The sequence below is a fragment of the Orycteropus afer genome, unplaced genomic scaffold (assembly GCF_000298275.1).
Source record: "Orycteropus afer afer isolate SDZICR_OR568_19922 unplaced genomic scaffold, OryAfe1.0 scaffold00091, whole genome shotgun sequence".
Classification (NCBI taxonomy): domain Eukaryota; kingdom Metazoa; phylum Chordata; class Mammalia; order Tubulidentata; family Orycteropodidae; genus Orycteropus; species Orycteropus afer.
The window spans coordinates 2,811,306-2,816,375 of record NW_006921678.1 but is presented as its reverse complement, the minus strand read 5'-3'; the positions used below and the strand labels follow the sequence as shown (position 1 = coordinate 2,816,375).

Here is a 5,070-nt window from a genome sequence, read left to right as displayed (position 1 = left end):
TTAGATAATCTCCAAATTCAGGAGGGATATATTCAAAATCATATTTTGGCTCTCTTGGACTTGTTTTAATTGTCTTTAACTTCAAGTTGAACTTGCATATGAGCAGTTGATGGTCTTTTCCACAATCAGCTCCTGGCCTAGTTTTGGCTGAAGATATTGAACTTCTCCATCACCTCTTGCCACAGATGTAGTCAATCTGATTCCTGTATGTTCCATCTGGTAAAGTCCATGTGCACAGCTACCATTTGTGTTGTTGAAAAAAGGTGTTTGCAATGAACAATTCATTGGTCTTGCAAAATTCTACCATGCGAGTTCCAGCATTATTTCTGTCACCAAGGCCAAATTTTCCAAACACCAGTGATTCTTCTTTGTTTCCAAGTTTTGCATTCCTGTCACCAGTGATAATTAACACATTCTGATTGCATGTTCGTTCTATTTCAGACTGCAAGAGTTGATAAAAATCTTTAATTTCTTCATCTTTGGCTTTGGTGGTTGGTGCATAAATTTGAATAATAGTCGTATTGACGGGTGTTCCTTGTAGGCATATGGACATTTTCCTTTCACTGACAGCATTGTACTTCAGGGCAGATCTTGAAACATCCTTTGTGATGATGAATGTCACATCATTCCTCTTTAAACTATCATTTTTGGCATAGTAGATCATATAGTAGATCTGATTCAAAATGCCAAAATCAGTCCATTTCAGCTCACTAATGCCTAGGATATCAATCTTTATGCATTCCATTTCATTTTTGACAACTTTCAATTTTCTTAGATTCATACTTCGTACATTCCATGTTCTGATTATTAATGCATGTTTGCTGCTGTTTCTCCTCAATTTGAGTGGTTCCACGTCTGCAAAGGGAGGTCACAAAAGCTTTACCTTATCCATATGAGTAAGGCTAATTTTACTCTGATAATGCAGCTCTTGCCCAGTCCTACTTTAGAAAACTTTCTAAGCTAAGTGAGTCATCTTTCTCCTCTATATTGGACTATGTTTCCAGACTATTCATAAAGTTGCACAGTAATGTATCAGACAGTGTTTCTCTGCTATTCATAAGGTTGTCCCTGGCCAATTCTTTGAGAAGTGGATGGCCTTCTCCTTCTTCCTAGTCTGTCTCAGTCTGCAAGCCAGGCTGATACTTGTGCACCATGTGCACCCCACTGGTTTGAAACACCAGTGGCACAGCCTCAAGACTCACAGCCACATGTCATCACAGTAGGACAAACCGACAGACAAGTTTGTCTCCCTTAGCTGTTGGACCCCTCCAACCACCCTTACCTGGATCCCTGCTGCTGACTCCTTCTAGTTCATCTACTAGTTGGTGTTTAACCCACTTTTTTATCCTTCCATTCAAAGCTCAGGGCTCCAGGATTATCTTCTCCATCTGTGTCAATTGGTTTCTCATTTCTTTGTGGAGGAAGGTCTGTGTAGCTTGTCTGACTATTCTACCATCTTATCCAACATTTCTTTAAATAAGTCTGTTGAAACCTAATTGTTTCCCTCTTTTGAAAAAAGAAACATACCAGTACGCCACAGAATGCTCACGTAATCCAAATATCTGTAGATCACCACAAAGGATATCTTTTTTATTATAAAAAGTAAGTAATTCACCTATTATAAGAAGGAAAGAAAGTAAAAAAAAAAACCAAAAAACAGAACAGTAAACTATAAAATACATGTGACGTCTTGGTGGCTTGCATACTGCTGTGATTCTAGAAGCTATGCTATGGGTATTAAAAAAAAAAAAAAAAAAAAAAAAAAACAACCAGCAAAGATCACCAGGGTGGACAGGTTTCAGCAGGGCTTCCAGACTAAGACAGACTAGGAAAAAGTACATGGCTCAGTCCACTTCTGATAAAAAAATTGTCCACTGAAAACCTTATGAATTGCAGTGAAACATTGTCCTCTATAAAGATGAACCACTCAGGTTGGAAGGCACTCCTCAAAGCAGAGTTGAATTTAATGACATGGATGGAGTAAAGCTTTTGAGACCTTCATTTGCTGATGTGGTCTGACTCAAAATGAGAAGAGACAGTTACAAAGATCCATTAATAATCAGAACATGGAATGTATGAAATATGAATCTAGAAAAATTGGAAGTTGTCAAAAATGAGATGGAACACATAAAGATAGGTATACTAGGCATTAGTTATTTGAAGTGTACTGGTATTGGCCATTTTGAATTGGACAATAGTATGGTCTACTCTACTGGGGATGACAAAGAGGAATGGTGTAGCATCCATAATCAAAAAGAACATTTCAATATTTACCCTAAAGCACATTGCTGTCAGTGATAGGATAATATCCATACACCTACAAGGGAGACCCGTTAACACTTTATTATTCAAATTTAGCACTGACCACTAAAGCCAAAGATGAAGATATTGAAGATTTTTACCAACTTCTGCACTCTAAAATTTACCAAATATGCAATCAAGATGTATTGATAATTACTGGTGAATGGAATGCAAAAGTTGGAAACAAAGAAGCATTGATAGTTGGAAAATATAGCCCTGACAATAGAAATAACACTGGATATTACATGATAAAATTGTGTGTGACCAATGACTCATTCATTGCTAATATCCCCTTTTCAACAACATCAATGGAGACTATACACATGGACCTTTTCATATGGAATCAAATGGACTATATCTATGGAAAAAGATGATGGAGAAGCTCAATATCATCAGTCAGAGCAAGGCCTGGTGATAACTGTGGAATAGACCATCAATTGCTCCTATGCAAATTTAGGCTGAAGCTGAAGAAAATTAAAACAAGGACATGTGAGTCAAAATATAACTTTTGAGTATATCCTATGTGAATTTAGAGACCATCTGAAGAATAGATATGATGCCCTGAACACAAGTGACCAAAGAGCAGATGAGCTGTGGGATGACATCAAGAACAGCATATATAAAGAAAGCAAAAGTTCGTTAAAAGGACAGGAAAGAAAGAGAAGATGAATATTGATGTCCAAAGAGAGTCAGGGTTGTATCACTTCACCATACTTACTGAATCTGTATGTTGAACAAATAATCTGAGAAGGTGGACTATATGAAGACTGTATCATCAGGATTGGAGGAAGATTCATTAACAACCTGTAATATATTGATAACACAACCTTGCTTGCTGAAAGTGAAGATGACTTGAAGCACTTACTGATGAATATCAAAGACTGCAGCCTTCATCATGATTTACACCTTAACATAGAGAAAACAAAGATTCTCACCATTGGACCAATAAGCAATAGCACAATCAATAAAGAAAAGATTTAAGTTGGGGATTTCATTTTACTTGGATCTACAATCAACATCCATGGAAGCAGCAGTCAAGAAATCAAACAGCATATTGCAATGGGAAAATCTGCTGCAAAAAAAAAAAAAGAAAAAAAAAACCTTTTAAAGAGCAAAGATGTCAATTTGAAGATTAAGGTGAGCCTGACCCAAGCCGTGGTATTTTCAATAGGCACATATGCATGTGCAAGCTGAACAATAAATAAGGAAGATGAAAGAAGATACATTTGAGTTTTGGTGTTGGTGAAAAATATTGAAAATAACCATGTACAGTCAGAAGAATGAATACATCTGTCTTGGAAGAAGTCAGGTCAGAATATTCCTTAGAAGCGAGAATGGCCAGACTTGGTCTCACGTACTTTGGTCATGTTGTCAGAAAGGATCAGTCACTGCAGAAGAATATCATGCTTGCTAAAATATAGGGTCAGCCAAAAAGGAGAAGACCCTCAATGAGATAGATTAACACAGTGGCTGCAACAATGGCCTTAAGCATGCGAAGATTGTGAGCATGGTGAATGACCAGGCAGTATTTTGTTTTGTTGACTATAGGGTTGCTTTGAGTCAGAACCAACTAACTAGTCAGCACCTAACAACAACAATACTAAACACAAACTCACTGCCATGGAGTCAGATCTGACTCATAGCGACCCCTCTTTGGGTTTCTGAAGCTGTATCACTACGGAAGTAGGTTGCCCAACTTCCTTCCCAAGAGTGGCTGATGAGTTTGAACCACCAGCCTTCTGATTAGCATTCAAAATGTTAGGTGAGTCAAGGGGACCTAAAAAACGCACAACAAGTTCAAGTTTGTAATGCATGTAATTTTAAGAAATTATTCCTTTAATCTACTTCCTCCAGAAAAGTGAACATTGAAGTCAGGAATTAAACTTTAAATTCCTTCCATGTTCAGGGAAGTAGTAAAATAGCCCAAGCTTAGTTATAAATACAAATTGTCTGCCAAAATGTTCATCAAATGCTTACAGTATACATGTAAACACAATTGGAAAGTATATTATAAATTTGGAATTTAAAGATACACATTTATATGCATAGCGTTGAGTTCAGAAAATGTGATGAGCATGAGCTTAATTTCTTTATTTCAATAATAAAAAAATCAATTAAAATATCTCAGAATCAGTGGTTGGAGTACCTTACTTATCCATCAGGAAACAATAAATCTTAATTGGCTATTAAGGAAATGAAAATGGAATTAGCCAAAGTAGTTTTTAAGATGCAGATTCCTGGTAGCTGTACCACATTCAAAGAGAGAGAGATAGACATCTTCTTATCAATAATCATCTCAGTTTATTAGTATAATTAGATGAGTTTAGAAAATAGGGTTACTATGTCAATGCTTTGTTTTGGATATGTTTTTTTAAAAGATTTTAATAAAATCTTCTATTTTTCCATTTGTGATATCTCAAAGAATATAGAAACTCAGATATTACTTCCAAAAAACTTAAAAAAAAAAAAGTTTGAACTTTTAAAAAGAATCAGACATAGCATCCAAATATGCTATTTTATAGTGAATACTGGGAATAACTATTTTTGGCCAAAATATCCTATAAGCTCTTTATAATATGTTTAAGGTGTGGTTAACATTAATTTGTTATGGTGGTCATATTTTTATGCCTTTGAAAGAAATAAAGATTCATTTTTGCTACTCTTAATCTGAAAAATGATAATTCCTTAGCAACACTTGTTTAGAATGTGCTGATTGTTTTTCCTGAAAACAAATTTTGATTTTGATTGTTAATGTTTCTCAGTTTTTTT

At 35.6% G+C, this 5,070-nt stretch overlaps 1 protein-coding gene across 1 annotated transcript in view; it reads left to right on the top strand.

The window, feature by feature from the left end:
• SLCO4C1 (solute carrier organic anion transporter family member 4C1) overlaps window positions 1-5,070 on the top strand; it is a 102,165-nt gene that overhangs the window by 55,654 nt on the left and 41,441 nt on the right. The window lies entirely within an intron of this gene.